We start from the raw sequence: 23,927 nt of genomic DNA on the forward strand, positions 1-23,927 counted from the left end.
GATCTTTTTAATGGAGACTGATGATGATCAGAGGCTTCTCCAGTAGGTTTGGATTGGGATATTCTACTGCTCCAACTCCTTTTGGTAGCACGAGGTCTCATCATGGCGCCGATCGATCTGTGTGCAGTTTGATTGACTATTGCAATTTGCAGAGAGGATTTGGGCCTTGAAACATATATAGTTACTTACCCTACTTTTAATCACTATATATAGGAACATATATATATATTTTTTATTTTTTATTTTATTTTTTGGGGGGGTCGAAAACAGGAAAGGGTATCCATACAAAAATAGGCAAGCAATCACTAATTATTAATTTATAAATAGGAAAGAAATCCCGCATACGAATAGGAATTAATTTACAAAGGAAATATATATATATATTATTATAATTTTTTCGGTAATACTACGGGCATTACCAACTGACGTGGCATATGACATGGCAATACGTGTAATTTGCCACATCATCTTTTCAATTACCCAAAATTTAAAGTTTTAAGTAAGCTTAAAAAAATATATAAAATGTTTTCAAACTTGCTCATCGAGGATCTATGGTGCTCCCTCTGCACCCTAGTAATAGTTGGTGTTGGGTTCCATGGACCATGGCTATCAACCAAGCACATATATTGCAGACTGGGCAACGAGTAAGATGCACCTCTGGTTTGGTCCGAAGCCCTTCATCTTTCTTGATGGGGTTCTCATAGTTGATGGTCTTCCAAGTTCATCAAAGTTGAGACTCAGATCTGGTTTCTTCTACTAGTTTCTATATGTGTTGTTCCTGCTTATGTGGAGAACGACATATCCAAAATTGGCAGCAATTGGATCAATCTACCATTTTCGATATTGGTTTCTTAAAACTTGTACAACAAACAAACCCTTCTTTTACTAGGTCAACAACTGTCTCTCCTAGAGAGGATGGGATGGATAGATTTCGAAGAAAGAAAGAAATTGCAGGTAAATAAAAGTAATGAAATCTTCCGACAGATTCTCTTTAATAATTGTGACTCCATATAAAAATAGGATATCCCCACTCACGCCCTATAAAAATATCTTCCCCCCCACCCCCCAACCCAAAACACCCACATCTCACAAAATTCGTTGAGTAAAGGAAATTCATCATGAAGCCAGTGCAGTACGAATCATCTCGCCTCTGAAAGCATGCCACGGCAGCCACTTGAATGTCATGGGCGGCGGACTCACAAGATTAATGGCGTCTCCTCCTTCTCCAGAGCTACCACTGCTAGAATCACCACCCCCCTCACCCTCAACAACAACAACAGACCACCACATTAACCACCCCGCCTTGATCTGTGTTTCAACGTCTACCATCGGGACAACCCGGCCAAAGCAGAGGCCAACCACGGTATCAAGCAACTCCTCCCGGTTGTCCGGTCCCACAATCCCTTAACCACCCTCAAGCTCATCTGCAACCTCTTAGACAGGCGTTCAGGTTCAATAACAGATGCCGAAGCCTTCTACAAGGCGGCGTTTTGGCTCCACCACAACCACCCCAAGACCCTCGCCTCCAACCTCCTGCCTATTGCCGCCTGGTTCGGATATGGTGGTGGTATGAGAGACCTTGTGCGGATTCTCCACCGGATTCTTGCAGGCCAAGACGAGGTCGATGACGAGATGATGTTCGCCATGGCTGACAAGGTGGCTGTCGAGAGGTACGAGACTGACCCCGATTATCGCTTGTTACATGACCTCGTTTCGGATATTTTCGCCCACTGCCTCAACCGTGATTTTCAACTTCTGAAGAAGGGGATGCAAATGGATGATAGTATTAATGTTGATGATCATGATAATGCTGAGTCCACTTCTAATAAGTGCTTCGAGATCACTAATGCGGCCGATTGGCTCGACCATCGAGCCACTTTCCTGTTGGAGAGCGTTGCGAGGAAGGTTTTCCAGCATCGACACCCACAAAGAGATGTTAAGGAGGAGGAGGAGGAGGAGGAGCAGGCTGGTTACGCCTACAGACTCCGAGAGCGGTTGATGAAGGAGGTTGTGGAGCCCCTGAGGAAGATGACTGCCTAGGACTATGACATTGCACTTAATAAACCTCCCGAGTGCAACAGGTGGGGTTATGATTGCAAGTTTGATGAAGACGACTGCGTGCCTCGGATATATTTGGAGGAATTGAAAGCTGCAGCTTCCAAGATTGAGAACCCTGCGGCTCTGCTTCCACATCAGATCATATGCTATGTGAACGATGAGGATCTCGGGCAAGTGGTGAGCTTGTGGAACGCAATGCTGGGGGACATGATCAAGGGCACAGCACAGGCAAAGCTAAGAAGAAGAAGAAGAAGAAGAAGAAGAATTTGAACAACAGCTTGGCTGTTTGTGATGTCTGCCCCTCAAGAATGAGTGGATTCCCCATTGATGTATCGGTGGGCTTGGGATTGTTAGTGTCTGAACTGAGTGAAGAGCCGGCATGGAAAGGAAAGGTGATCAACTTCAGCCGAAACCCTCGACTGCATTGCATACCACAAGGCGATAGCCTCAAGGCCAAGTGCGACTTTTTGAGGAGGATGGACTGCCCGGACCTGAAGGGAGAGGTTGATATTCAAAAGGTGTTTGATTTGATTCTACAAGTTGCTGTGCATGGGAATTTGAAGCCGGAACAGATGATCAACAAGGTATTTGTGATCACCACCTACCTACACTATGACGAGACTTGGGCACATCCATGGCAGAGTGATTATGAGGCAATACAGAGCAAGTTCAAGGAAAAAGGGTACGGGGATGTGGTACCACAGATAGAGTTTTTGGATGTGATCGACTCCTCCTACTACCAGAACCACAAGTTGGTCAAGTGGTTCTTGGACACTGATGGGGAAATCATGGAAAGGGATCCCGAACAGATCATGGAAGCAGAAATCTCCCCCCTAGCCTATCAATCTCTGGTTGTAGTGGACTGATCGACTCACTCGTTCAAGCCAATGGCTAACTCTATCCAACTATAGATCATCATCATCTGTTTGTTTTAATTTTTTGGGGTCAAATGATAGCTAGCAAAGTTCATTCATTAAACTAGTAACCAATTTTAATTTAGTGCCTCTTATAGCAACAGGGAAAGAAAGAGGTAGCAAACAATTAGTGAGTGAGTGAGTGGATCATTTTGCAGAAGGCAGTTTAACATCGATCAGCTGCTCCTGTCTTTTTTAAAGTCAAATCAAGTAAAGGTTTCAAAGTATTTTAGTTCTAAATAAAACGTGTTGCATATTCTAAACATTGATTAATTATTCTAATGATGATATATACTTTTCCTTTTTACTTTTCTGTTGAAAGGAATAATAAATTAGAGAAAATTATCTCATTTAGTGTAAAATCAAAGCATACTCAGCAGTAGATATCTAATAGTTATTATTCCTGGTTCTCCTTAATCTGACAATTGCAAGAACACAATAACATCATTTTATCACGAGAAAAGCCAAGGAAACCAGCCAAAACTGGAGGCACTTCTGATTCATCACTAAGTTCAGCATCATCAATCTCCGCAGCTGTATCCCAATCAATCTTCAGTCTCTTAGCAGCCTCTTGAAGATCAAGACCAGTGTCTGTCACTCTTGCGATAGGGACTTCCCAGGCTTTTTCTTCGCTGGTTTAATCTGAACCTATACCAGAAAAAATCATGTAGGAACAACTGAGCAAATTGATATCCAGTGTCGGTTAGAAACTTAGATAAACATGAAAAAGCAGTGGTGAGCCATCTCATGAAAAGAATTACTTAATAATAGCCCTATCCCTATAGGAACATTCCATGAATTAAGACAAACATGGAAAGCCAATCAATTATGATCCTCTATCCATTGCACATTAACAAGCATCTCTAAAATAAGTCATTATTATACTTGAATTACAATACTACCTCTAGATTAGGCCATTGATTCATATCCTCCGCCAGCAGGTTAAGAGCAAGTCGATTTTTTGGGATTTTTCCATCATTCACTTAAATCAATAATCCCATATTAGCGTCCAAATAAATATAATTAATTTTCCAATTTGTAACAATTTACAGATGCCAAAGAAATTTTTTTCCTTTCTCTTATGATTTTAGAAGGCTATAAAAAACAAAGCAAAGAGTTGTAATGACATAACATGCACTTTATTCCAATTATTGTCGCTCAACAATCATTTTATACTTTTGAACTTATCTTCATCATTATACTACAGATGCCAAGGCTTTTATCCAACCATTATCAGTATGAATCTCTTTTTCTCACTCTTACATAAGCTATTATTGAATTGACAACTTGATTGCATAGTTCCCACTTGAGAGAGAGAGAGAGAGAGAGAGAGAGAGAGAGAGAGAGAGAATTTAACAAGGAACAGCTGATAATATACTTTTTGTTACAAAAAAAGTTTGATATGAACACTCAAGATTGAGCTATGATACCCACAATTCCGTGCGATATCAGTTGTTACAGGTCCACTAGTATTTGAACTAGCTCTGTTTATTCTTTACAGGAAATGTATTGCTTCCTTAGTTGCTGATTAACTTCTACAATTAATAATCTTACAACTTCGCCAACACTTGCCAACTTATTTGAGAAAAGCATATCTCTAACTACAGTAATCTTGAAAAACAAGAAAATAGATCAAGAAAGGAAATGTTTTGTAATCAAATTCTTCTACCTTAATACCATTTTCGGAAACCTTCACAACAGCCATGAAAATTTAGTTTCCTTCGTATCATGTTAAAGAAATGAAGCAAAGGCTAAACTACAGAAGCGCCACACATAACGTAAAATTAGGGCTGATAACTTAATGACTGCACCTATGTGAATAATGGTTGCTCCGACGCCTGTTCCAGAAACCACTACGTTTGTTATTCAAACTTTTGGCTGTCTTTACAAAGGAAAGGTAAAATGACCGTAGCATCGGGCACGCGTCTATCCGATTAAAACGACTGCAGTATCGGACATAATTAAAATGACATTAGTCTGATAGGAGTGTGGTGAGTTTCCCCATCCTTATCTTCGAGTAGATAAGCTCCTTTGCCAAGAATCTTGTAGATCATATATGGTCCTTCCCATGTTGGGCTCCACCATGGGGTCAATTGGGTCAGACGACCCCATGGCAGCCATGTAAATGGCTTGGAGGTTCTTGGTTTCTCTTGGCAGCCATGGGAGAAGACCCCATGCAGAAGAAGATGCAAGCTGCTAGGGAGAAGAAATAGGGAGGAAGAAGAAAGAGAGAGGGAGGGGGAGGAAGAAGAAGACAGTGGTTGAGAGGGAGACGAAAAGAGAGAGGGGAAGGAAGAAGCCGACACAAACTTTTTTTGGAAGATATTTGTTAGGGTTTTTTAAATATTTTTTAAATTCTGTTGGGTAGTCCTATAAATAAAAGTATATACCAACATCATAAAGATATCACTTACCGCAGTGGTCTTTGAATGGAAAAGGATTTTAAGGCGATTCAACATTCATTGTGCTCCTTTTTTCTTTTTTTCTTTTTTGGTAATAGTCAAGGTATTTTATTTTAGGGAGCTTTAGTAATACACCCAAAATATGAGCTGAAATTATTTTAAAAAAACCTACATGAAATTCAGTTTAGAAACATACCTAAAAACCAATTTAGAAACATACCCAAAAACCGTTTATTCCATATGAAATGAGTGTTGAAGTTACTATAAATTACATCTCTACCATTGATTAACTTAAAACAAGCCAACACAACAAAACTCAAAAAAACCCAAAACAAGCCCAGCAAGCCTGACGTACATTGTTAATAACATGTCATAAAAGTATAGTGTTAATACCATTCCATAGAAGTATATTGTTAATACAATTTCATAGAAGTACATTGTTTATACCATGTCATAGAACTATCTTGTTATTACTATATCATAGAACCATCTTGAGTCCTTTCCAAAGGCATAAACTTTCCCAGCATCACTGATCAGCATTGTCCTGCCAGCCCCAATTTCAAAGAACGAAGAATACTAGTAATAACAATATACCTCTACAAGGAAATAAAAATAAAATAAAAAAGGTATACTATTAATACTACGTCAAAGAAGTACAGTGTTAATACTATGTCATAGAACCATCTTCCTAGTAAAAATCGCGTTCTGCATATCATAAACTTCAAGTGAATGGTATGGAGTTGTACACTTTTATCCTACCTATTATGCAAATGAAATGATATAGTTGTTAACTTCCAAATAATCCTCGTGATACTGATGGCTTTCCAATTCGAGCATAGGGTGCCAACATGCCAACCAAAGTAATGTCAACAGCTACTCCAACCAAAAGATAAATTAGAAACCCTAACAAAAACTATATATCTGAAGATTTTTCAATAGAAATGGAGACCAACAAACAAACCCTAATTGGACAATACTAGAAAAAAACCATGAATATGGAGCTCAAACCTGATTAAACTTTGAAAGCTAATCAACAACATCATTTCCAACAAGTGCCTTTCCAACAAACGAGACAAGATCTGGATTGTTAAGATTGACTAGCTTTGACAGTGCTCTCATTAACAGTTCGTTATCTTGAAAGGCATAGTACAATATATTTTCACATTAAAAAAAAATATATACAGCAGCAAAACCAAGCTAGATAACTTATAGGTCCCAACCCGCTGAAAAAGGAATTTTAACAAGTAAACAACATTATTATCCTTCTGTAATAGCAAAAGCAGTGGTTAAGACTGAAACAAAAATTGCTAACTAACAGTAGCTTAGCATGTAGATCATACAAACAGTAAATGTTTATGTGGATGCACAACCATTCTGCTAAGAACTAGAAACATAGTACCAGCATTACAAATCATATTAGAACTAACACAAATAAGCAAGCAAGTAATTTTCAATTTTTTTAAAATCAATTTATTTATCGCAATTTGTAAACGAAATGCAAAACTAAGGGAAAAAACCGTAGACATATTCAAATTAATCACAAAATCGCAAAGAAACTGCTCAACGACAAACCTAAGTCTTGGAAAAGAACTTATAAGAGTGTTGCCTAGAGCATCGAAAGGATTGGCGGAAGAAGATGAGCCTGGAGCCGCACAAGCTGCTCCACGAGTCGCATGCATTGCCATGGTCGATTGTCACATCCCGCACGATATTGTTCGCTTTGGGCCCCTCTATCTGCCCTCACAGTTTTGTTTTTGGGAACTCACGAGCAACTTCCCAGTGGGTCACCCATCTAGCCCCAACTCGCTTAACTTCGGAGTTCTCATGACTCTGAAGCCAATGAGCTCCTAAAAAGCCTTGTGCTAGATGGAGATAGGCATGTACATATAAGGCACATCACCCCCTCTCCATTGGTCGATGTAGGATGTTACATCGATGCTCTTCTTCTTCTTATTCCTCTTCAATCTACAACATAATTGTTATTAAATAAAAGATTTATAAAAAATAAGTCGGTTGTTTCTCAAAATTGCAAAAGGGCAAAACCATAATCCAATATAATTGTTGAATTGAAAAAATCGATAGCTGTCGATTTTTGGGTTTATTTTGGGTGTGTTTATATACATTAAATAGTATATGGTTTATTTCTAGTTTTATGTCTAGGAATAGGTATTTAACTAATTTTCTATTATAAATTTCATAGGGTTTCATAATTGATTTGGATGCCTAATGTTCCCCTTTATGCAATACTAATTTTGGTAAAATTGCATAATATTTACACCAAATTAAGAATTGCAATTATATAAAATGGATTTGTAATAGGATGATGTATTAAATGTTGACCACTTATGAACTCATGGAATGATCTTGGTGTAGACATGTACAGTGAATTAAAGTTATTTAAAATAAATAAATGTAAGCATATTGTATTTCATTGTCACTGTACATTGTCTTATGAAGCGAGGCAATCTAAAGGTCTATTGCCCACTACTGTGTTTAAAGGTCATATATTTATCGGTTAATCTAATAATCGATTAACCATTAAAGTGTACTAATTAATCTTATGTAATAGATTAACTAAAACAATTGTTAATTTAATTTGACATTCATATTATGAATAGTTTGTTAGTCACCAAAATGGCAAAGCTAGAACGTTCCTTGAATATCAAATTAATTAATCTAATGATTGATTAACCATTAAAGTGTATTAGTTAATCTTATGTAATTGATTAACTAAAACAGTTGTTAATTTAATTTGACTTTCATATTATGAATGGTTTGTTAGTCACCAAAGTGGCCAAGCTAAAACGTTCCTTGAATATCAAATTAATTAATCTAATGATCGATTAACCATTAAAGTGTATCAATTAATCTTATGTAATTGATTAACTGATACAGTTGTTAATTTAATTTGACTTTCATATTATGAATGGTTTGTTAGTCACCAAAATGGCCAAGCTAGAACGTTCCTTGAATATCAAATTAAATAAAAATTAATCAATTACTTGTGATTTAAAGATGCATATAAATAAGGTTGAACCTTATGTTGAGGCCCAAAAAATCCATGGTTGGGCCCGAATAAATTCCCGGCCCAGTACAACACATAACTTGGGAAGAAACCCAATTTGGGTACCCAAGAGTTCATCATATACGCTTGCACATGTGCCACGCCAAGCATATAAACAACACGTCATGCTACAAGCTTAAGTGGGCCCAAGCCACGCGAATACTTGGGGCTTGCTTGAGTGGGTTGTGGTATGGATGGTAATGAATTGTCATGAGGCCCATTGATGGGCGAAAAATGGAAGTCCTGGTTGCTTGGAACCTCGAACTCAAGCTCATTTCTTAGGCCCAAATATGTGGGTGAGCACAAAGAGAGAAAAGTAGCCCATCATTTCAACCAAAATAGCCCAACAATTGATGAAGTTAGCTCATGTACTTGATAAACCAACTTATTGTCCTAGAAGGCCTAAGCAACCCAAGAAAATATCTGCAAATCTTCAGCACCTAGCTGAAAACAAAAGCCACGATGAAAGCCAAAATATCCATGTGTGAAAGCTGCTGGGAGGCTCCAGCACATGAGAGGGAACAAGTTTCAAGCAAAAACATCCAAAAAACCAAGGGATACTTGAGCAAAACACCCTTCAAACCAGTGTACATACCCATTTCTTTCCCCCCATCAAATCTAGCTATAGAAGAGGGGAGAAAATAAGGAAGAAAGATGGCTGAAAATAGAAGTTCTCCACTGAGGCAGCTGCGGGAAGAAGCATTGAGCTCCCAAAAATCCTTGATTTTGTGCAAATAGGCAAAGTGAATTTCACCAAAATAGGATGATTGAAGGGATGGGAGGAGAAAGGAAGGAAAAAGCTTGGCCAAATTAGATATAAACTATTAGGGTTTCTTGGAAAATGATAGCTTCCAGCGACTATAAAAGAGGCCTCTTCTACCCAACCAAGAGGGACCAAGATCTAGAGAGCAAGCTTCATCTCTCATCTCTGAAACTATGCAATTTCGTGCCTTATTCCTCCATCTCCTCCCATTTTCTTTTCTGGCAAGCCATTCTAGAGTCAGACATAGCTTTTTTCAAGCTGCTGGAAGATTACCCAAAACACCTAATACTTCACCACCACCACAACCCACATCCAGAGGGCAGCTTCCTCTTTTGCCTACAAAACCCAGCAATTCCGTGCTCCATTCTCCTTATCTCCCATTTTCCCTCTTCTGGCAGACTATTCTCACATTTGATAGAACCTCTGTCAAGCTGCCGGAAGAACACTTAAGACACCCATTTCTTTCTCTCCCTCTTTTCTCAGGCAAACCTTCTTGCAAACCTTCCCTTTCTTACCTTAACACTCCCTTTTTCCCCCAAGAACGCATAATTTTCTCTTCGGTGCTAAACTCATGTCGATTTTGCTTCCATGTCACAAGCCACTCATGCCAAGCTAGAAAATCTATCTGTAAGCTGTTGTTATTTTTGTTGGTGAAGGTAACCAACGTGTTTCCTAAGGCATCTCTGTCATTTCGAAACATTTTTTGGGCTTGATTTTGAACTTAGACACAAGGGATAATTTCATCCATCTGCACTTTACGGTAGCCCAGCTCGGAACACCAAACCGAATCGAATAGAAAAACCAAGAAAAGAACCGGTTGGTGAAAAAGTCAACAAACCGACCCTGAACCGGGGGTATATTTAATTGAGATTTTAACAAATTGTAATGGATTTCAACCATGTTTGTAATTATATGATTTTACTTATGATTTTAATAGATTGCAATTACATGATTTTACTTATGATTTTAATAGATTGCAATTACATGATTTTACTTATGATTTTAATAGATTACAATTACAGGATTTTACTTTATATTTCTATGGGAGCATTTTTGCTCACCACATTAACTAAAGGTGTATGCTCACTACCACCCTTAAACTTCTCAGAATCTCTTCTTCTGCATCACACTAGTACTAGTAACCAACCAGCCACACCAATCAAAAATCAAAGAGGCAAGCTTTGAGTTTTGAAATTGGGAGTAAGACTAAGAGCAAGCAATTCGTATTTTCTTTTATCAAATTTTGACTGATTCATAATTTGGCGGTTTATTGGATTTGGAAGATTTTAGTTTTGGGTTTAGGGATAGCCAAATCATATGGAAGAAGATGAGATGGATTTGTTGTTTGAAGGGATGGTGTTGTTTACCCCTAACAATACCAATAATAATCACTCTGCCATCTTAAGAAAAGTGATGGTTGTTTTATCCACTTATATAGAGAGCTAATTTTCTCACTTCTCTTTTATCCACTTACACTCCCTTCGTTAGAAATTGTATATTCCTACTCCTCTTTTGTACACTTACACTTCCTTTTACGCATTTTGAGATAAAGTCTCACACTTGTATTAGTTTATGGACATAATCAACTCTAATGTACCCAAAGCAGTGAAATTTGAGACAATAACGGTAAGGACAGGCTAAGGGGACATGGCTCCTCCAACAATGACAATAATAAATTTGTTTGTTTTCATTTAGCTTATATAAATATTTGTCTGTAAGTAATTTAATTATAAATTTGTAAATTATTAAAAGGGACGGGGTGAATAAGATTGGGTTTCCACGAAGGTCCCCTCAGCTAATCCCTTCTTCGTTTTGTATTTGGGCTTAAATCCTATTAACTTGCTTGATTGTAAAAACCAGCTTGCTTCTTCTTCTTCCAATCAGAGCTTCCCCTTAGGCTTCTTTCTGATACTCTGGTTCTTGGCGAACTCAAAATAGTGCAAGCCGCAAACGAGTGATATTTTTAGTTCGACACCGTTCAGCGAGTTCACTGGGACAGTTTGTCTCTATGTGAAATGCACAGAACCCATTAAAACCCAATACTTTGATTCTGATATCCTTCTACCCATTTGGACTTGCATGCAGGTTCAATCCAACAAACCAAACCCTTAAAACCCCATGCCAAAATGCTCAACTTACTACTCGAAGCTCCTCTGCAGCTCAATCCAAGGTGGTCTCAAGAAGCTGAGCCTTTGTCCAATCTCACCATGTGAGTTGTTAACTTCTTCGCTTCATTCTCACTTTTCAGTTCTTGCAATTCCATCAAACCAAGCCCTTCAAACTGAACCCGTAAACAATGATGAAACTGAGCCCCCAATTTCTAATGAAATCTTCAAGAAAGGTACCAAATTGGGTTCTTATAAGTCGGGTGATTCAACTTTCTATTCACTCATTGAGAATTACGCAAATATGGGTGATTTTCAGTCATTGGAGCAGATTTTGGATCGAATGAAACGTGAAAGGCGAGTTTTTATTGAGCAGAGTTTTATTCTAATGTTTAGAGCTTATGGAAAAGCGCATTTACCCAATAAAGCTGTAGAATTGTTTTATAGAATGGTGGATGAATTTCAGTGTAGGCGAACAGTTAAGTCGTTTAATTCGGTGCTTAATGTTATTATACAGGAGGGTCATTATTCTCATGCTTTAGAGTTTTATTCCCATGTTGTTGGTACTACGGGCATGAACATTTCACCCAATGTACTCAGTTTTAATTTGATTATTAAATCCATGTGTAAGATCGGATTGGTTGATAGAGCAGTCCAGGTGTTTAGAGAAATGCCACTTAGGAATTGCACTCCTGATGTGTTCACGTATTCTACATTGATGGATGGGTTATGCAAGGAGAAAAGGATTGATGAGGTGGTCTTTTTGTTGGATGAGATGCAATTTTAGGGGTGCATTCCGAGTCCTGTGACATTTAATGTGTTGATTAATGCATTATGCAAGAAGGGTGACTTGGGACGTGCAGCAAAGCTTGTTGATAATATGTTTCTTAAAGGCTGTGTTCCGAATGATGTGACTTATAACACCCTTATCCACGGTTTGTGTCTCAAGGGTAAGTTAGATAAGGCTGATGGTCTTTTGAATTGAATGATTTCGAATAAATGCTTGCCTAATGATGTGACATATGGTACGATCATCAATGGACTTGTTAAGCAAGGGCGAGCGGTTGATGGGGCTTGAGTGCTGATGTCTATGGAAGAAAGAGGGAATCATGCAAATGAGTATATTTGTTCAGTCCTTGTTAGTGGACTGTTCAAGGAGGGAAAATCTGAAGATGCAATGAGATTGTGCAAGGAGATGCTGGAAAAGGGATGTAAACCCAACACCATTGTCTATAGCAATCTTATAAATGGTCTTTGCCGAGAAGGAAAACCAGATGAAGCCAAGGAAGTATTCGGTGAAATGGTGAGTAATGGTTGCATTGCCAATTCCTTCACTTATAGTTCTTTAATGAGAGGCTTCTTCCAGACAGGTCAGAGTCAAAAAGCCATTCTTTTGTGGAAAGAAATGGCAAACAATATGCGTAATGAGGTCTGTTACAGCGTCCTAATTGATGGTTTATGTGAGGATGGTCAACTCAACGAGGCCTTGATCGCCTGGCAGCAGATGTTGGGCAGAGGATATAAACCTGATGTTGTGGCTTACAGTTCAATGATTCATGGCCTTTGCAATGCTGGTTTGGTTGAGCAGGGTTTGAAATTTTTTAATGAAATGCTTTGTCAGGAGCCTGAATGTCAACCAGATGTCATCACTTATAACATACTTTTCAGTGTATTCTACAAGCAGAGTAGCATCTCCCTTGCCATTGATCATTTAAATAGGATGCTGGATCGGGGTTGTGATCCCAACTCAGTTACATGTGACATCTTCCTGAGAAGTTTGAGAGAAAAGCTTGACCCGCCTCAAGATGGGAGGGAGTTCCTAAATGAGCTTGTTGTCCGGCTATTTAAGCAGCAGAGGATAGTAGGTGCTTCCTGAATTGTAGAAGTGATGCTGCAAAAGTTTTTGCCACCCAAAGCCTCTACTTGGACAAGAGTTGTACAAGAGCTTTGCAAGCCTAAGAAATTCAGAGCAGCCATTGACAAATGTTGGAGCAACCTATATTGCTAATTTTTAAGTAAGGCTTTTATTTTTTTGTTCTCCTCAAAGCTTGATTAGACTCTAACTGGAAACGTTTCTTTCTTAATTAGGCGATCAAAGCTTAGATATTAAACTCGTAAGAGTAAAAAAGCTAGAGTTGATAACTTTTCTTTTCAGCCCTCCAGCCCCCAGCACCTAACATGACACAGTCTAATTTTTATCTGGTAAAAAAAGTACTATTAATGTATGTGATTTTACTTTCAACCACATGCAGTCTGCTTTCCTTTTAGAGTTGGGGATGTACCTTATAATTTTGAAAATTGTTTATGATACAAATTTGTCTTTGGATCTAAGGGGACATAGTATTCCAAGAAATGGAAAATCAATATTTCGTCTCTGCATAGAGTAATGTTATTTTAGTATCAGTTATCGTTTTATAACATATTTTATCTATTCAGTTGGCATAGTTTCCGTCCATTGTACTGGAGAAGGAAACTAACAAAAATATGGAGGCTATTTTTTGGTTGGAGGATTAATGATATACGTGATCCAGCTTTTCTTGGGTCCTTAGCATTACCGCCATCGACATTATCTACTTTACATTTCTACCAAATTGTTCTCGTATGACACTTTTCTGAAAAAGTAGATTTTCTTCAAGGTCTCTTACAGATAGCACTCTTGCAAATAGAGATGTGCGGACATCTGTTTCATGAAAATGTGCAAACCTTCAACAGACTCCCTCCCATTCATTCGCAGCATATGTCAAATCTGCAATGAGCAAAGGTACTTTACTGAAACTTATGGACTCCAATCAAATCTCTTATTTGTGTTTTTATTGACTTTATTTTTGTTTCAGAAAGACATAGACAACTAAGGTTTTAAATTTTTCTTGGTTCTAAGTTGGTGCAGGTTGACCTGGGACAAGTAAACAATGAGCTCGTAGCAGAAAATTGAAATTTATGTTGGTAAAAAAGTGAGTTTGTAGTCAGGTAAGGACATGAAGACTGTTCTCTTATCTTCTGCTTGACATGTTATGTCATTGAATTTCTTGAACCTTGAATTACTCTCTCTCTTTTCTTCTTCACTTTCATATGTCCAGCATGCATTCTATTATGTATCCAAAACCAAAGATTACTTTGACATCTGATATTTGTGAAATAATCACACTGCTGCAAGTAGTACAGTTTTGTTTATTGTTATATTAAGAATAATTTGTTCTCAAAACTAGTTGCATATATAAAATGAAACTGAAGAAGCATTCCTAAAAAGAACTTTCAGACGGTACTGTGATTTCAAGGCTCTGCCTTCTCTCTGATGTTGCTGTCATTGTCTTTCAGGGATTCTGGCTGGTCTTGCTTATGGGCCATATCATAAGTTGCATGCAGACCAAAGAAAACATAGTAAATAAGCATTACTACAGTGCAGATTCCAAATCTTTCAAAAGCTTTATGACCCAGAGATCCCATAAGAAAAATGTTTGTTGCAATTGACAAGGATGGCAACCAAGGAACCAGTGGAACCCTCCAAACTTTTGGTGACCTCTGTTGGGGTAAAAATACTGCCATCGCCAAAGTCCCAAAGAACCAAATAGGAACTGTCATGACATAACCAACCCAACCATTGGGATTTAGTCCCCAGTAAGCCAAAGTCCCCATTGAAGAAGCAATGATGATCAGCAAGAAAATGACTAGCTTCAAAAGATGTCGTGGTGGGGTGATTTCTCTCACGTAGTACCTCCTCACTAGAAGTGCGACAGCCATCATCATGAAGATAAAGAGTGTGCTCACTGATAACAGACCTGCCAAGACATCTAAGCTCGAAAACAAAGCAATACAAGCACTTGGAATGACAATCAAGACTGTAACATTTATGGGGGTTCCTGTCTTTGGATGGACAAGAACAAACCATTGTGGAATCATGTGGGCTTGTGCAATATGACTGATATACCGTGCCTGTCCAAGTGTCCCGGCCAGAAGAACGGTGGTCATTCCCTTCAGTGCACCTAGGGCTACCAGGTACTTGGCCCATGTCATGCCCACACTTTGAAATGCTAGAGTAGGCTGCATTTGGGTCTATATCTGTGTATTTCTGCATCATAGGCAGTGAAACTGCTATTAAACAATATACGACAGTGATGAGTGACATTGATCCAATTAATCCTATCGGTGTCTCTGGATGGATTTTTGGTTTCTTCAGCCATGGTGGCGATATTGTCAAATCCTCCATAAGCAAAGCAAACAATTGCAGCTGCTTGAAAGACTCCTTTAGCCCTAAACGGAAAAAAGGGTTTCATATTTGATGGGTTGGCATGGATAAATGCTGCAATTTTCACAAACAGAATTAAAACATTATTGACTACAGATGCTATCCAGTTTAAGTAAGAGGTCTTCCTTGTGCTGATCATTGCAATTGTTGCAGCTATTGTCAGAACAGCAACAGCTATTGGGTCAAGTAGATTGAACCCCTCATTCAGATTTGTATGGATGCGTAATGAGTTGGAGGGACTATTCAAGAGTGATGTGAAGTAAGAAGTCCATGATATAGCAACTGCTGCACTTCCGACAATGCCCTCAAGAAGTATGTTTCCTTCTGTTATGAATGCCATAAAGTCTCCTAATTCTATCCGCAGGTAAGCAAAAGCTCCACCTGCCACAGGGACTTCCACTGAAAATTCTGTGTAGCAGAAGACAGAGAGCATTGCCGAGACACCGGAAGCAACAGAGGACAAGACAATAGCTGGTCCAGCATGGTCATGAGTTTCTTGCCCAGTAAGCACAAAGATGCCTGCGCCAATTACTGAACCAAATCCAAACCAGATGAGATCCCACCATGTGAGGCAATGCTTCATGTCATTTTCACTTTGCTTTCGAAGTTCCCCAATCTCATTGTTATCATCTGATCTGCTTATGAGACGGTTCTTGAACCTGTTTGTGACAGGGCTGTCTGATATGTGCTCCAACTTTGAAATTATTCTTCTGGTAGGAAATCTTGTTTGCTCCATCTCCATGGAACCCATTAATCTATTTTTCCCTTGTGTCCTTCCCTAGCGCTTATCTCTTATGGCAATGTGAAATGCTAGAATATGGGATCCTGTCCTGAGATTTGGAATCTTATCTCCTAGTTCCTGAATTCTTTCTTCAATTATTGATAGTGAAACTGAGGTTTTGAGCTCAGTGCACGAGTCAAATGATGCAGACGATTTAAGAGACTTGTAAAAGCTTGTTTTTACTTACAAGTCTAGTGGGCTGATTTTCTTGGATTGTTTGGTATATTTGATATGATTTGTTCAGAAGACTGTAATGTTGACTGGACCAGAGGATGTCATTGAAGTGGGCGGTTTCAATCAACTGGACCAGTCCAAGCTGCTTCCGTCGATCACCCCCACATAGCTCAAGGGGGCTCGGGTCGTCATGGTACACCTTCACAAAACCCACAAATAGTCTTCTTTTTTTTTTTTTTTTTCTGGTTTGGGTTTTCATTTTGTTCCACTTTTGTTGTATGCGCAGGTGAGTGAGATTGATCAGCGCACAGTGTGTGTGGCGTGCCCAAGCATTCACTCTCTGTCTCTGCACACTCACATCACTGAACGAGGCTATCAATTTGGGAATCTGATTCCCGCACTTGATGCGAGGTATGTGATGACTCCACAAGTGGCTCCAGAGGTGTTTTGCCGGAGAATCCCAACCAAGGAAATTGCAGATCGGAGCAACATTTGGAGCTTCTGGGCTTATACACCCGCAGCGACAGCCACAAATTACCAGACAAGTGTTGTGCCCAGCCCCAGCAGCGACATTTGGACAGCTTCCAAAGAGGGCCCATGCTGCTCGGAGCTAAAGTTCACTAGGATGGTGCAGTGGGGCTCTAGCACTGATAAGGAAGAAGTAAAAGCAAAAGCAGGAGAGAAGGGGATAGAGATAATAGTGCTAGATGATGATGATGATATTGAACAAGAAAACGAAGAAGATTTGAACCTTTGGAGAAGTAGGAAGAGGAGGAAGCTCGAGGATCCCGTTGCAAGGGCCAGATGGCTTGCAGAGTGGTAAGGACTCTGTTTTTGAATTAATTGGTTATATTAGTTAGTGTTGATATCATACACTAATTAGTGTTAATTAGTGACATAGCATGTATTGTAATGAAGGTAAAGGCAACAGTGTATATATTTAGTCATTCTGAACTCTTATTTTGGTGACCTTGTGTACAAGTTGCAGTATAGTATTGGTAAGGTGAAACTGGAAAGTCTAATAAGATAGTTCCCTGGTTTGGGTTGGTCCCTGATTTGTGTTGTGATGAAGGTACAACTTAGAAAATGAGAAGGTGGAAAAGCTGTCAATTGAAGTTACAAAACTGGAGAGATACGGCGGCTGCACTCGCCACTATAATCCTTTCTGTTTTCTTTTTTAATTTCTCTTTTAATTTAGCAAGCACAAAAAGTGATCAAACCACTTATTCTTCATTTATTTTTCATGTCCTCTATTCTAACTTCACAGGTATTGGGAGATTGTTAGAAAGGCCTAGCTCTGAGTCTTCCTTCCTAAGCAGCAGCAGCAGGATATGGGGGAGATTCTCACCTCAGTGCAACTCTCTATCTATCTATCTATCTATCTAAAAATATATCATTAGGAACTTAACCAAGGTGTATTGGAGTTTATTTATATTGGCTTCTCTTGGTCTTAACCAAGCTATATCAATTTACGTTGCTGAATTTTGGTCATGCAGGTTGTTGGTTCAATTGGGGCTTTGTTTTCTGTCTTTAGCCGAACTTTGGCCCAAAGCAAGTTTGGGCCCAGCAACCTTATAAAATAAAGTACCAAATTTATTTAATCTTCTTGTAGCAATCTAAACAAACAAATTTAAATTTATCTGCAAAATATAAGAGAAAGAATGAAGTTGGTACCTATGGAATAGCAAGGAAATCAAGAATTCCAAGGTGGTCAGTGATAAGGGCTTCTCGGGTTGGGAATTTGAGTTTCTATGTGAAACCCGTTCTTAATTTGTAATCAACAGATGCCGAAGATTTGTAGTTATAGTAACAGCCTATTAGAATACATTGGAAATCAAAATACGGTAAACAAAATTAGATGCGTTTTTTCTAGCAATTTGCATTAGAAATCATAATTACTGTGGGAACCGAATTAAATCATACCCTAGGTCAAATAATTCCTTTCATTTGGGGATTATTTGACCTATTTGGGAATTACTCAACCTAATTAGGAGTTACTCAATTTAATTGGGAGTTACCCAATTAAATTGAGAATTACATAATTAAGTTGGGAATTGATTTGATTCCTACCCCAATTCCCAATTAAATGAGGAGTTACCTAATTAAATTAGGATTTGATCTGATACCTACCACGATTAGGGATTTGATTTATTTGGGTAAATCAATGCCAAATCAGGGAGGAATAATTCCTTACCAACTACGGAATTATTCCTCTGAAACCCTAATCTCCGAGACCATTATAAATACTTGGCTACGCACAAAGGTCAAGGTACGTCTAAATTTCCTCTGAAACTCTGCAGAAATTATTTCTCACAAACCCTAGCCACCACTTTCTTTCTCTCTCGACACAAGGCTCCGGCCACCACACACAGCTCCGGCCACCCGGTTTTCCTTGAAATACCCTACCTAACTTAGGCATCGGAGGGCCTTTGGCCAACACCCCCCGAGTGTGGTCCTTTTACCCCGATCTGTTTTGCGGGAGAAGAGAAGTGGAGAAGACGAAGGAATCTTAGACGAATATCCTCGTGAGGAAATTTGTACAAACAAATTGGTGCTTTCATTGAGAGCACGAGATATATTCAAAGCGTGCTCCAAATCCATCTTTCACACATTTTTTCAAACAACCATGGTTGATACAAGGCGTCTGAAGAGCGCCACCACGACGGGCCCATCTCATGGTTTTGTGGTGGAAACCTCAATGCAACAACATGGAATCATGCCTGCCAACGCCCTGCGCCGTCTTCTAGTGCTTTGCGGCCGCCTTGCTGGAATTGCGAACAGCCGCCACATGACCCTAGGACCTCCATAGCCTTGCGATCGCCGGCCCGATTCGGGCTGCTCGGCCTCCGTCTGCCGTCGAGCACAAAGAATACCACACCACTTAACTCTGGACTTGCTGCACGGCCCCATGGCTACTCGACATCGTCCCAGTCTTGGAGCAGATCCATTCTCTCCCTCCTCTGCGATCACACTTGACATATGCACTGTCTACGCGTCTAATGGAGCCCTAGCCCACATGCCGTTGGGCCCAATGCACACCACTCTACTTGACCCGGCAGTCAGGTGGACCTTAACTCGCGGGTTGATCAACTCACACAGAAGGTCGATGATCAAAACAACCTGATTGGCCAGGCTACTCAGGCAGATCAACTTGAATCAAGGCCCCAACCTTGGACCCGTGGCGAGGAGAGGAGGGCACACGAGCATGTTGGCGGCGGTTCGAGAGGTCCCGAGCTAGTCGGACAAGGGCAAACCGGCGGGAAGAGAGCGAGATCGTGCGACGAGGCGCAGTGCGAGCCGTACTCTGAGCCGTTCGAGGCTAGGACCCAGGACTAATGTGCTCGAGAGGCTAGGCCCACAATCCAATGTTCGTGCTCGCTTAGGTCCACAGGGAGCTCGAGTTCGTGGCGATCGCGGCGACAAGGCTGTGGAGGATCCTCCCAAACTCAACCTTCTCTCCTGCCCCATCGGCTGGCCGGAGAAGAAGTTAGTCAATCACATTCGAGGCACCGAAGGCGTCGACCTGAACGACCTTTCTTGCGGCGAGGGTGACGATCGGCGCCCACCAGCCCGCTCGAGGACCAACACGCGGCGACAAGCTGCGGAGGAATCCTCACAAACTCAATCTCCTAATCGCCTCACGGGCGAGCACCCAAGGATCGACCCTTGGGAACCGAGGAAGAAGTTAGCGGTCGCGCTCGAGGCACGAGGCGTCGACCGAGACTCCAACCTGCGGCGGAGGATGTCGCATAAAGCTAGTAAATGACCAACTCCGAGGTCTCCGGAGCTCAAAGGCGCGGAGGAGGCCTGTGCAAGGAAATTGATCGAGTTGATTGCTGCGCCCTTTACCGACGAGGTGGAGCGAGCTCCGCCGCGAAGTGGTTTACGCGCCATCCATCACTCCATTCAAGGGGACTCGACCACGAGAGCCATTTGAGGCACTTCAAGAGCGCCATGATCACAAGGCGAGCGACATACGATGTGCAAAGTGTTCGCGATGACTCTCGATGAGCAGCTCGGATTGGTTCCACACTCTACCTTCCGCGTCAATAGGCAACTTCATGGAGTTCGCCATCATTTTCACAAAGGAGTACACCTCCTACAAGGCGATCGAGAAAGCATGCGACCACTGTTCAACTGCGCAAGAAGCGACGAGTCTCTATGAGACTACGAGACGGTTTAAGGTGAAGGCTAACATCATAGGATGCAACGACCAAGTTGCATCCTCGGCGATTCAAAAAGGGCTTGCCAACCGAACACGAGCTATATCGGGGTGGCCATAACTCCAAGTCAAACCTTGGCGAAGTGTTCGCGACGGCAGAGCGCTCGCGACTTTAGGGCGATGATCGTATCGCCGCAAAGAAAGCTAGCAAGCAAGTTGACCACCCGACGAAGCAGGCAAGCCAAAAGAGCAACAAGTTCGAGCAAAAAGCCGAGATAAGCGCAGGATCGCGGCCCCAGAGGAAGCTTAGAAGCAGGGACCTTCAGAGTTCGCTATCCCAATCCACGGATCCTAGCTCGGGTGAAAGATAAGCCGTGGGTGAGGAGACCACCACCCATGAAGGGAGACCCCTCTAAAAGAGACACCAGCAAATCTGCGCATTCCACGGGAGCACGGTCATTACACCAACAAGCTGCAACGCTTGGAAAAAGCACCTTGAGGAGCTGGTCAGAGAGGGTCATTGCGAGTTCGTTGCAAAGAAGGCTATCCGCGGTCGAGGATCGTGATGTAGCTGCCAAGGAACCTCCCCAAAAGGTCATTCGAATCAACACCATTCTAGCCGACTCCCAAGAGTGCGGGCTGACCACCAAGGAGCGCAAGAGAAAGATCGTGCGGGCAACTTATGTCTCCCAAGTCACAACGGGAGTACCAGCTGTTTAGGGATACACCTAACATCGGCTTCGAAGAAGGACTTGATCGGGCTAGACCTGCCACATAATGACGCCCTAGTCATCTGCATCCAAATTGAACAAGATGTGATCGAGCGAGTTCATGTAGATGAGGGCAGCGCAGCCAACATCCTGCAACTATCATTATCCAGCGGATGGGGTTCGAGCCCAAGATTAGCAAACTTGCGGATCGCTCACCGGCCAATAGGGCCACATCAATCACTATTGGAACGATCGACTTGGATGTCCACTCACCCCCAGTGGTCTACTCACGGACCTTCATGGTCATCGGCGAGGTTTCCCCCTACAACGGAATCTTGGGCGATCGTGGATCGGCAAGATCGAGGCCGTCACATCTGCTCTACATCGAAGATCCGCTATCTCATCCACGGGGCGGGATCGGGCAGATCAACGATGACCAAGCCATGGCAAGGAGATGCACCGCCCAAGGGCTCAAGAAAACAAGCGGTGCGGTTCACACGATAATGCAAGCGCCAGCGAGGCGAGGCGCTCTTAGCGGACAAGCAAACCCGAAAGGAAGGAAGTTCTTTGCCTCACAATAGCGATTAAGGAACCAGGATCGAGGCGAGGGAATCCGCCGGAAGACTCACGAAAGGGTTGGAAGCACGAGGATGGCGTTGAGTTAGTACCTCCCGATCTGGCGGCCGGACAAAGAGGCGTAGATCGGCTCGTGCGAATCCGAACAAGAAGGATCGAGACGAGGAATCCGCGGAAGGCTCCCTTGAAGAAGGTTGGAAGCTTGAGGAAGACGCGTTGAGTTAGTACCCCGATCGACCAGCCGGACAAAGAGGCGCAGATCGGCTCGTGCGAATCCGAACAAGAAGGATCGAGGCGAGGAATCCGCCGGAAGGCTCCCTTGAAGAAGGTTGGAAGCACGAGGAAGACGCTTGAGTTAGTACCCCTCGATCCTCACCACCGACAAGAAAGCGCGGATCGGCTCGCTCCTAAGCCTGCAGACGAGAAGATGGAGTGACCATCTTCCTCGAACAACAAAGACATGTTCGCGTGGTCACCATCGACATGCCTGGCATTGACCCAAATATCATCGCCATCGGCTCCATGTCAACCACTGCTAGCAAGCCGTGGTGCAGAAGAGGCGCAACTTTGCTCCCGAGCGGGTCGCGATCATTGAAGCCGAGATCGACAAGCTCCTAGCTGCCGGTTTCATTGAAGAGGTCTCCTACTCGGAATGGCTAACGTTGTTCGGTGGCAAAACAAGAAAAGGGAAAATGGAGAGTATGCGTTGATTACACCGACCTCAACAAAGCGTGCCTAAAGACAACTTCCCACTGCCGAGAGTCGACCAGCTCGTGGATTCAACTTCCGGCAACCAGCTGCTCACTTCATGGATGCTTACTCCGGCTATAATCAAATTATGATGTATGATGATGACAAGGCGAAGACCTCTTTCATCATCGAAAGAGGGACCTACTGCTACAAGGTCATGCCCTTTGGGCTGAAGAACGCCGGAGCAACCTACCAAAGGCTCGTGAATAAAATTTTCAAGGAGCAGATCGGCAGAACCATGGAGGTGTACGTGGGCGATATCTTTGGTTAAAGCCCAAGCGGGCAGACCACCTCAAAAACCTCACCGAGGCGTTGACCTACTCGCCAATATCGCATGAAGTGAATCCAAGTAAATGCACGTTCGGTGTATCGTCTGGCGGTTCCTAGGGTACTTAGTGACGCAACGAGGTATCGAGGCACACCCGCGCCAAATCAAAGCCATTCTCGAGATGAAGTCGCCTTCCACGTGAAGGAGATACAAAGCTGGCAGAGCGGCCCTTAATAGATTCCTCTCAAAGTCTACCGACAAGTGCAGACCATTCTTCAAAGCTTTGAAGAAAGGACAAAAAGACAAATGGGACGAAGAGTGCGAAGTAGCTTTCCAGAATCTAAAGACCTACCTTACTTCACCTCCCTTGCTCTCAAAGCCAGTTCCTGGTGAAGACTTGTTCGTGTACTGGCAGTGTCCAACTCGGCCGTCACTCAGCTCTCATTCGAGAAGAACTTGGGGCCCAACATCCGATATTCTACACGTCAAAAGCTCTCCTCGATGCAGAGACTCGTTACCCGAAATTGGAGAAGCTCATTTTGGCCCTTGTGGTTTCTGCGAGAAAGCTGCGACCTTATTACCAAGCTCACCGAGTCATCGTCATGACCGACTTTCCTTTGAGATCAATCCTCCACAGCCCTGATGCTTCTCGACTCATGAAGTGGGCTATAGAGCTAAGCCAATCGACCTCCTCTACCGCCAAGGCGCAATAAAAGCTCAAGCCTTAGCGGACTTTGTTGCGAATTCACACCATCGGCCAAGAAGAGAAGGGTCGGCAAAAAGAAGGAAAGTTCGAGAGCGACAAGACCTCTCTGAACGACCAACCCGAGACATGTGGCGATTGCGCGTGAGACGGAGCGTCGAACCAAAAGGAGCTGAGCAGGCGTCATCATCATCACCCGATGGAACCGTGTTAGAGCAAGCTATCACGCTTGGCTTCCGGCTTCAAACAACGAG

The 23,927-nt window shown here is 41.9% G+C and overlaps 1 long non-coding RNA gene and 3 pseudogenes across 2 annotated transcripts; 2 read left to right on the top strand and 2 right to left on the bottom strand.

The window, feature by feature from the left end:
• Nucleotides 1-649: 649 nt before the first annotated feature.
• Nucleotides 650-2,924, top strand: LOC148918420 (uncharacterized; annotated as a pseudogene).
• A 376-nt stretch (nucleotides 2,925-3,300) lies between these two features.
• Nucleotides 3,301-4,310, bottom strand: LOC148918421 (uncharacterized). The gene is made up of 2 exons (XR_016125559.1): nucleotides 3,875-4,310; nucleotides 3,301-3,620 (listed from the first exon to the last, which is right to left on the bottom strand). It is a non-coding gene; the product is annotated as an uncharacterized LOC148918421 (long non-coding RNA).
• Nucleotides 4,311-10,970: 6,660 nt separating this feature from the next.
• LOC107880748 (pentatricopeptide repeat-containing protein At4g20090 pseudogene) lies at nucleotides 10,971-16,541 on the top strand (annotated as a pseudogene). The gene is made up of 4 exons (XR_016125491.1): nucleotides 10,971-13,321; nucleotides 13,743-14,067; nucleotides 14,185-14,273; nucleotides 14,622-16,541. The product of XR_016125491.1 is annotated as a pentatricopeptide repeat-containing protein At4g20090 pseudogene (transcript).
• LOC103325599 (cationic amino acid transporter 5 pseudogene) lies at nucleotides 14,546-16,132 on the bottom strand (annotated as a pseudogene).
• Nucleotides 16,542-23,927: the final 7,386 nt, after the last annotated feature.

Source organism: Prunus mume, linkage group LG3 (assembly GCF_029339155.1).
Source record: "Prunus mume cultivar Tortuosa linkage group LG3, ASM2933915v1, whole genome shotgun sequence".
Classification (NCBI taxonomy): Eukaryota; Viridiplantae; Streptophyta; class Magnoliopsida; order Rosales; family Rosaceae; genus Prunus; species Prunus mume.